This window comes from Salmo salar, chromosome ssa10, assembly GCF_905237065.1.
Source record: "Salmo salar chromosome ssa10, Ssal_v3.1, whole genome shotgun sequence".
NCBI classification, from domain to species: Eukaryota; Metazoa; Chordata; class Actinopteri; order Salmoniformes; family Salmonidae; genus Salmo; species Salmo salar.
In genome coordinates this window covers 104,304,920-104,315,400 of record NC_059451.1, presented here as the reverse complement: position 1 = coordinate 104,315,400, position 10,481 = coordinate 104,304,920, and the positions used below count along the sequence as shown (strand labels likewise).

General features: G+C 43.3%; 1 pseudogene; it reads right to left on the bottom strand.

The window, feature by feature from the left end:
• Positions 1-260: 260 nt before the first annotated feature.
• LOC106561403 (protein adenylyltransferase SelO-1, mitochondrial-like) lies at positions 261-9,445 on the bottom strand (annotated as a pseudogene).
• Positions 9,446-10,481: the final 1,036 nt, after the last annotated feature.

Sequence of the window (10,481 nt, the reverse complement as noted above, 5' to 3'; positions counted from 1 at the left end):
TTTGATGTCTATACTATTATTCTACAATGTAGAAAAGTCAAAATAAATAAAAACCCTTGAATGAGAAGGTGTTCTAAGACATTTTACCAGTAGTGTATATATGTCATAGCAGCCATAACACTGACCACTTAGTGCTTCATTGCACAAATAGAACACCACAACATTGTTGTAGGTCATGATAACATTCTATGTATTGCCTACATTTTCCAGGAAGCTTCAAAACTGCTATTGTCAACCAAGAAAACCATGGGAAATACACATATATTTTATGATTTAATATGCAAATGAGAATAAGTCGGTGTTCTAAACTTTGGACCGGTAGTGTAAATTTAGCCAATTATGTTATACTTGTGTGCTAAGTCATTTGCGGCTCAGTCAGTCACATAGACATATGTGAACCATTCTGTACGATTCAGAGGATATGTAAATCTCCATATACAATCATTCCCTTTCACACGCATACAGACACATTACACACACATGATATTTGGTATATTAAGGTGATACTCCTAGTCTCTCAGACTCAGACGGGTCACTGTAGGACTGGATGTCTGGGCCGTCATTCATAACCAGACAGCCAATAGGCTACGCAGATCTACAGAGCGGGATATGTATCTGTATTAAGAGTATAGCTCTACTAAAGACGTGATATTTCCATAAATGTAATTATCACTTGGATCAAAGGTGTGATTTCAAATTTCTGGGGTTGTACTCTGAAATTTGCTAAAACTCTTAACACATCCTCTCCTCTATTGACTGACTGATTGACATAGTAGCATCTTAACTCATAAATGTACTTTCCTTGACATTACCCACCCAAGTAAAGCGAGAGAGTGGAGAGGTAAAGGTAAACAGAGGTGAAGAAAATACTGAGTGACTCGCTTGTAACTTTAGGTGGGTTGACTGTCAGGGAAGGTACTACGAAGATCAGGTGACACAGATTTCATTGGCCCAAACCGGGGGGCTTGCTGTCATAGGGAACACGCATTCGGGATGATGCTGCTTCTGCCCCCTGCTGTGCCTCCTCCTCCTCATTCCTCTGCCCCTCCGCCCCCCCCCCCGGCCCAGCCAGCTCGGCTGATCCAGACCCAGCTGGGTAGAGAAAGGCTTTTCCAGAACCTTCAACACCCTCTGGACCTATGACACAGAGAGATGTGAGAAAGATCAAACCATGAGAGAGAAATCCAGAGAAGCAAGTAAAGGCAGAGACAGCATGTTTTTTCCTTCCTTTTGAGAATCCTACTGTTCTGGTGACATCATTGCTTGATCGGAGACTGACCTCACTGAAGTCTCCGTTCTCTGCTGCCTCTATTGCATTCTGGGCAATGTAGTTCCTGAGTACGTATTGTGGGTTGGTGCCATCCATCACCTTCACTCTCTCCTCCTGCAGAGCCTGGACGTCACTCTGGCCCTCAACCTCCCTAGCCAGACGCTCCCTGCACCAGTCACAACACAGAATTAGATTCATTAGGGCACACCTGAGAAAAACGCTTTGCAACGGAGAACAAAAACAAGCATGCAGTTAGTCCCTCCCGATGTCAGGTTTCTTCCATTTGGTGCCTAATGAAACCCCCCACTGTGTTCAGAGAGGATGGGCTGGCATAGTCAAATAACTGCGACTAACACCACCTCTACTGCAAACATTAGACCAACCTGCTTTTTTCTAAGCTTTTATTCCCTTCCCTTCTCATCCTCTCCTTCTCCCAATGCTACATTTCTAAAGCAATATATCTGGTGGTAGAGTTACCTTCATATAGTGTCAAACACTGAGTTGGAGAAAAAGGCAAGTTCAATTCAGGGCCTGTATTCACTGCGTGGAATAGGAGTGCTGATCTAGGATCAGTTTTGCCTTTTGGATCATAATGATTATGACAGGAAGACCTGGGGCTGTATCCACAAAGCATCTCAGAGTAGAGAATTAGTTCTAACTATTGAGAAGAGACATTTTACCCCTAATCTTATGGGTAAAAATAAAAGATATGCATGAAGCCTCTTTAGTCATAAGAGTCCCACCTAGTCACAGATATTAAGGAGACCTCATGAAGCATCCTAACCTGTTAAGGAGTTAACAGCAGGTGTTTTGATAATAGAAAAGGGCAGCGAGTCAGTGGTTCCTGCACCATAGACAGGCAATTGCTTCGGAGTTGTTAAAATAATGTTTTGATAATTCGATATGCTCAGCCTATAAACAATCTAGGCCTACATGCAACAGTATCTTTTGAGAATGATTTGACATGAGGCCTAATTCACATCATATGCCTAAATACTTAGAACCACTAGACTAATACATGATTTAAATCAACCTATATTATGTTATTTAAAGTTATCCCTTTGGAGAGCAATATCACATTGCTAAAAATATATTCCTAAATGCCTATAACTTGGGCAATTGAAAGCATCTAGGTCCTATTTTAACTTTGATTGTGTTCGGTGAAAATTCTAAACCTTTCAAACATTTTCTGCAACATTATTGTCAAGTAACTTGATGCCTACTGTGCCAAAGCGATTTAAAGTTGTTGAACGGGAGTGACGAGTGTGTTGATATAGCAGTAATATTATCAAAATTCCGCTTTTAAAAACCATCATACTGTATGATTCAGTGCAATCACATCGGCAACAATTAAGAGTAGGCAAAGTGATCATGTCAGGCAAAAATTATATCAAACATTTTACCATGGCAACATTTGATGTACAGTCACATTCACAGTGGTTGTCTGAAGCGTGCTATAGCGTTCACAGCTGGCATGCCTCATCGCGATTGGTTATTTCCAATCATTTGTAACAATGTCAATGAGTGTCATCACTACCTTTCCTTTGCGGTACCTCAAACTGTTGCGATTACTAGCGGAGAAACTTTTGTGAGTTTATTTTTACTCCTGGCTCAGAGTTTGTCTGAGCAGTGTCTTAGCAAGATCCTAAAACCTACCCTGAGCTGGGAGTTTGTGTTGTCTTAAAACAGGTTAACAGGATTCCTAGGACTTTTTCTGAGATGCTTTAAAAATACAAGCACTTGCCTGTATGAGGTGATCCAGGTGGCCCAGTCCTCCCTGTGCTTGGCCTTGACCTCTACCTCATCAGCCTCAAGCAGCTCCTTCAGCCTGCCCAGCTTCTCCAGCTGCATGGCCACCGTCCTCCGGTCTGATATCATCTGGAACAGGGACGGGTTGCTCTGGGCCAACTGCAGCAGCATGGCCAACTCACTGAAGGGTGAAGGGAGAGTGGTATCTTAATGCAAAATGTCAAAAATGTGATCTAAAAAAAAATATAATAATAGAAGGGAGAGGCAGAGGAAAGAGATGAAGGACTATAATAGACAAACTTGGGTCAGAGGATCATGTCCATCCAATGAACTATGTCCACTACTGTATTATTGACCAAATTCTAAAGCTCTACTACAGCTTCAATGACCCAAGAACAAGAAGCTCCAACAAACCATTACCTGTGTTCTCATTGCTCATGTCAATATATTCTCTCACCGTGGGTCCATGCTGGGCTTGTTGGCAGCCTTCAGCTCCTCCAGAGAGGCACACTGCTCCAGGAGGAGGTCTTTGGCCATTTTGATGACTCCTTCCTCTGCTTCCCCATCTCCCGCAGTGGGGCAGGGGATCTGGCTCAGACAGCGGAATGTGTTGGTGAAGTCTGCTCCTAGTGTCCAGGAAGAGAAGGATCAGAGATTAAATCAGTCATGCTTGGTCAGTGTCATAGCTGTCTTCTACTGGCAACATGTGTTCTGTGTGAATGATGTGACCGTGAGTCATCTTTCTATGCATCAGTGCTGAGTGTTCTGCGGCACACCCCTCAGTTGTTTGTCCCTCATCATTCCCCATAGCTTTATGTACACTCACCAGCCAGTTTATTAGGTACACCACCCCGTTCACGAAAATGGATCGCTCCTACAGACATGTGGCCGTGGCTTGTTATAGAAAACAGGCAGACAGGCATTCTGTTACAGTTCGATTGAGCTTTAGAATGGGCAAAACGAGTGACCTAAGCAACTTTGAGCGTGGTACGATCGTCGGTGCCAAGCGCGCCAGACCTAGTATTTCAGAAACGGCCACCGTCCTGGGCTTTTCACGCACAAGTGTCTAGGGTTTAACAAGAATGGTGTTACAAACAAAAAAACTGTTCTGGAGGCAAAGGAGGGTCTGACCTGGTACTACACTGAACAATAATAAAACAGAAATTGTTACATGTTGTAAGATTTTACTGAGTTACTGTACATCAGTTAATTGAAATACATTCATTGGGCCCTCATCTGTGGATTTCACATGACTGAGAATAAAGATATTAATCTGTTGGGCACAGATACCTTAAAAAAAAAAAGTAGGGGTGTGGATCAGAAAACCAGTCAGTATCTGGTGTGATCACCATTAGCCTCATGCAGCGTGAAATCTCCTTCGCATAGAGTTGATTGTGGCCTGTGGAATATTGTTCCACTCCTCTTCAATGGCTGTGGGAAGTTGCTGGATATTGGCGGGAACCGGAACACACTGCTGTACATGTAGATCCAGAGCATCCCAAACATGCTCAACAGGTGACATGTCTGGTGAGTATCCAGGCCATGGAAGAACTGGGACATTTTCAGCTTCCAGGAATTGTGTACAGATCTTCGCAACATGGGGACGTGCATTATCATGCTGAAACATGAGGTGATGGCGGCGGATGAATGGCACAACAACGGGCCTCAGGATCTCGTCACGGTATTTATGTGCAGTCAAATTGCCATCGATAAAATGCAATTGTGTTTGTTGTCAGTAGCTTATGCCTGCCCATACCATAACCCCACCACCATGGGACACTGTTCACAAAATTGACATCAGCAAACTGCTTGCACACATGACGCTGTCTGCCATCTGCCCAGTACAGTTGAAACCGGGATTAATCCGTGAAGAGCACACTTCTCCAGCGTGCCAGTGGCCATCGAAGGTGAGCATTTACCCTAGTGAGGACGACGAGCACGCAGATGAGCTTCCCTGAGATGGTTTCTGACAATTCGTACAGAAATTCTTTGGTTGTGCAAACCCACAGGTTCATCACCTGTCCAGTGACTGGTCTCAGACGATTACGCAGGTTAAGAAGCCGGATGTGGAGGTCCTGGTCTGGCATGGTTAAACGTGGTCTGCGGATATGAGGCCGGTTGGACGTACTGACAAATTCTCTTTAACTTTTTAGTGACAGGGGGCAGTGTTCGGAAATTCGGATGAATGACGTGCCCAAATTAAACAGCTAACTACTCGGGCTCAGAACGTAGGATATGCATATTATTAGTAGATTTGGATAGAAAACACTGAAGTTTCTAAAACTGTTTGAATGATGTCTGTGAGTATAACAGAACTCATATGGCAGGCAAAAACCTGAGAAAAAATCCAACCAGGAAGTGGTTTGTAGTTTTTCAAGATTGGGCCTATTCAGTATACAGTGACTTAGGGTTCATTTTGCACTTCCTAAGCCTTCCACTAGATGTCAAGAGTCTTTAGAAAGTTGTTTGAGGCTTCTATGGTGAACAGAGAGCGAACAAAGAAAGTTGGAAGTTGTAGACTCAGGAGTGGACATGAGTTCATTGGCGCGCATTCACGTGAGAGTTAGCTGTGTTCCATTACGTTTTTCAAGACATTGGAATCGTCCGGTTGAAATATTATTGAAGTTTTATGTTGAAAAGGCCCTAAAGATTGATGCTATACATCGTTTGACATGTTTCTACGAACGTAAATATAACTTTTTTGACGTGAAATTTTCTGCGCGCTTCCTACATGTGGAGTAGCTTACTGAACGCGCAAACAAAAAGGACATAAATGGACTTTATCGAACAAACCAACATTTATTGTGGACCTGGGATTCCTAGGAGCGCATTCTGATGAAGATCATCAAAGGTAAGTGAATATTTATAATGATATTTATGATTTAAGATGACTCCAAAATGGCGGGTATCTGTATTGCCTGCTGTTGTTTTCTGAGCACCGTACTCAGATTATTGCAAAGTGTGCTTTCCCCGTGAAGCTTTTTTTAAAATCTGTCACAGCGGTTGCATTAAGGAGATGTTTATCTATAATTCTTTGAATAACAGTTTAATATTTTATCAACGTTTATGATGAGTATTTCTGTAAATTGATGTGCTCATTCACCGGAAGTTTTCGGAGGAAAAGCATTTCTGAACATCACGGGCCAATGTAAAATGGGTTTTTTGGATATAAATATGAACTTTATCGAGCAAAACATACATGTATTGTATAACATGAAGTCCTATGAGTACCATCTGATGAAGATCATCAAAGGTTAGTGCTTAATTTTAGCTGTATTTCTGGTTTTTGTGACGCCTGTCCTTGCTTGGAAAATGGCTGTGTGGCTTTATTTTTTCGGCACGGTCCTAACATAATCTAATGTTTTGCTTTCGCCGTAAAGCCTTTTTGAAATTGGACAATGTGGTTGTGTTAAGGAGACGTGTATCTTTAAAATGGTGTAAAATAGTTATATGTTTGAGAAATTTGAATTATGAGATTTTTGCTGTTTTGAATTTGCCGCCCTGCTATTTCACTGGCTGTGTCCCGCAGGTGGGACGCTAGTGTCCCACATAGCCCATACTAGTTAAACAACGTTGGAGGTGGCTTATGATAGAGAAATTAACATTTAAATTATCTGGCAACAGCTCTGGTGAACATTCCTGCAGTCAGCATGCCAATTGCATGCTCCCTCAAAACATGAGACACCTGTAGCATTATGCTGTGTGACAAAACTGCACATTTTAGAGTGGACTTTTATTGTCCCCAGCACAAGGAGCACCCGTGTAATGATCATACTGTTTAATCAGCTTCTCCTATGCCACACCTGTCAGGTGGATGGATTATCTTGACAAAGGAGAAATGCTCACCAACAGGGATGTAAACAAATTTGTGCACAAAGTTGGAGAGAAATAAGCTTTTTGTGCATATGGAACACTTCTAGGACATTTTGTTTCAGCTCAAGAAACAGGCAATGTATTTTTGTTCAGTGTAGATGGATGTACCTAATAAACTGTCCAGTGAGTATGTCTCTCTCTCCCTACCTGTGTTATGCATGGTCTGCAGCAGCTCAGTGATGAGCATCTCGTCCTCCGGTTCTTCCCTCCTCAGCAGGCCCAGCTTCTTCCTCATGTTGCCCAGGTAGAAGGTGTTGTAGAGGGGCAGGTACTCGTCCAGAACAGCCTCTGCCCGGCCTGGGGGGAGCTCTGGGTCCAGGGCTTCGGCCAGGCGAGCCAGGTTCCAGCGGCAGATAGCCGGTTGGGCCTGATAGGAGTAGCGGCCTGAGTTGTCTGAGGCATTGCAGATGAAGTCAGGATCAAACCTGCAGACAAGATAGAGGGGGAATTAGGCAGTGTTAAGACAGACTCTTGTTTGGATTCAGTAACAAGTACATTAAAAGTGAAGTTGAAGTTTGAAGATGGCCATAATAAAAATAAAATAAAGCAGGTCAGCCATCCATGCTAGTCAATGCTACTGCTGTGGAAGAGATGGACTGCTGCTGAGTACTGTATGATGTACCTGTCCATGAAGCCATAGGGGCCATAGTCTATTGTGAGTCCCAGAATGCTCATGTTGTCTGTGTTGAGGACTCCATGGCAGAAACCCACACACTGCCACTGGGCCACCAGCCGAGCTGTACGTAGCATCACCTACCAGTCAGGGACATGCACACAAACACGCACCAGTGTCAGAACAGAAGGAAAAGATTACTTGGGTCTAGTAGTTTAAACTTTAAATGTACCTCTTTATTAGGTGCTGGGTTAGGCAATACATATTTAGGGATTATATACTGTGCTGTGGTGGTCAAATAATATTTTTCATTATAAAATTCATTAATAGCACAGTGTGTGCTAAGACAGCGTCCCACTCTATCGACAGCAGATTAACAGGATAAGAGGATAACAGTGTTCTTGGATCCATGACAAAAAGGTCAAGGATAGAGAGCGCTCAAATGTAGGCCTACAGTCTGCTTTGAGTCAAATTAGTTTTACTTTCATGAAGGACATAAAAGGATATCCTTCAAGTTCATAAAGCCTAAGAGCATTACTGTTCACTTTAACATAATGAATCCTTCACTGAATCTAGTGGTGTTTATACTATACCTCTTTGAAAAATGCCACATTCCTCTCCACTCTGTCAGTGTGGTTCTGCTGGATCTCTGGGTAGAAGGTCTCTATGACATAATCCATCATCTGACCTCTGATCGCATCATGGCCGTAGCTGGGGCCCTGGCGGCCTGTGTTCTCATCAGTCGCCTTGAAGATCTCAAAGGACCCAAACCTGCATGCACGCAAACACAATGATCAGAGTGACACGTTTTAGTATTGTTCCTTAAAGTAATTTGCCATAACTGTGAGACTGAGAACATGTGATAGGCTATGCACCTGATGAAGGTGGGTGCGATGCGGAGGACCACAGAGCACCTCTCTTTGCGGGGGTTCCCGCTGTAATACACATCCCGTACCACCATGCTGTCAGAGGTCACCAGCGACCCTGCCCTCGTGGTGGGCACGCCCAGAGCAAACACCGCTTCGCTGCACAGAAACTCCCTGATGCTGGAGCGCAGCACCTTACGCCCATCCGCTTGTCTGAGAATGGAAGAGAAAGTATGATAGTAATGTATTCAACAACATTAGCACATTTTCATAGGCTAAGTTACAATGATAGTCAACTGTATTTAAACTGATGAATTTGACTGAGGAAACAGATTCACTAGCTAAAGAATTTTTAGAACTGTCTAGTCATGCTTATGCAATACTGTCCAACCTGGAGTAGGGCGTCAGTCCAGCTCCTTTGACCTGAATCTCCCACCGGCCACTGGGGTTCTCTCGCAGCAGCTCGGGGCACTGGTCTGCTGGAGCTTTTAGTTCACCCAGATAGCAGGCCGCCCCGTCCCCCAGCTGTCCGGCGAATGACCCGAACTGGTGACCGCAGTAGCAGTGCGCTGCAGGCTCGGACCCTGGCATTACTTTGGAGCCGCTCAGGTACTCTGGACCCAGTGGGTCGTTCAGAACCTCCATGGCGTTCAGCCCAAGCAAAGCTAAAGCATCATTCGAGACGGCCACAAATCTGGGCTTGACCACTGGCTGTGGTTTTACTCGAGAGAAACAGGCTCCTGTCACCCTTCGCGGCCCAGGTTCTTCTGATGTATCCAGTGGAAGTTTCTTGAGTGCGACATTGTCAAATTCGAGGCGCTCGAGCGGAGAACGACTGACCGCCAGACCCATGTCGTCCATAACAACAGCGGAGAAGTATCTAACCACGACGACAATACCAGAGCGAAGAAAATTTGACCGTGCCAGACGAAGTTTTAAAGAAGTCATCCAACTAAAGCCGGTAGGTCTGTTTAAACTCAGCAGAGACCTCATTCACACCTCCAAGATACGACGCTATCACAGGTCTGCACTACGGATGTTTGTCAGAAATGGTTTGCCACTCTATTATTGGTCCTACCGGAAACGATACGAGACGGAACTAAGACTTGTGCATTGGCCATGGAATCTTTGAATGTCTAAATTAATGAGAGATGTTAGATAAAATGACAGAATAAGTACAAATAGAATAAAAACACTTTTTTTTTAAGTAAAACATATATTTTATTTTAAACTTTTTATAGTTCAATACATAATTCAGGCTTCAATATTTGGCTTGTTTACAGTGATAGTACTACAGTGAGGGTGGGCATACAGACCATCTGAGACAAAATGTTATTCACACACACAGAATCCACAACCTGTTGTCTGAGGGTCTTACCCGATATGTATACAGCACACACATACATGCAGTATGTACGAACAGAGACATTCAGACAGAGACAGGAAAACAATGGAGGACAGATAGAGATGAACAAACCACATCTCTCAATCCAGTCCAACAGAATCCCCAAAATTAACCCATTAATTCCTAGGGATTAGGGTTATAGAATCATGTACGTTTTAGATTAGAGAAATGTAATCTGGATGTCAGATGTTCCTGTACAAAGAGAGTTCATTGATGGCTTATTGTACAAATTGCATATTTTCTCATCATGTCCAGTGTGACCCATCACTCCGGAAGCCACAGTTATGTTTAAGATGTTGAAGGTGCCTCATTGCAAGTACAATCAAATATACAAAATGTTCCCATTTAAAATGGATTGCTTGCTTCGGCATCTCCATCATGAAAAAAATATCAAACATTAGCCCTTTTAAATGAAGTATTTAATACGTGTTGGTGTTATGGTATTTTACCCTTCCAAGTCCAACCAATACATCACACACAACTGACCTGCTGACATGCAGCGTTCTTTGAAAAAATTAAATTATGAGAGTTCACTTAAAATACCAGTACAAATTTGAGCTGGGCATTGCCTTCGACAGTACAGGTATTTATAACACACGTCTAAGCATTAGGTTGTTCTGTCTGTATCCACCAGTATGGCTGGTTGTGTGTAACGCCAACCAGAACAGATCAGTTTATGCCAGGAACAGTAAATTGTGTGCTCAG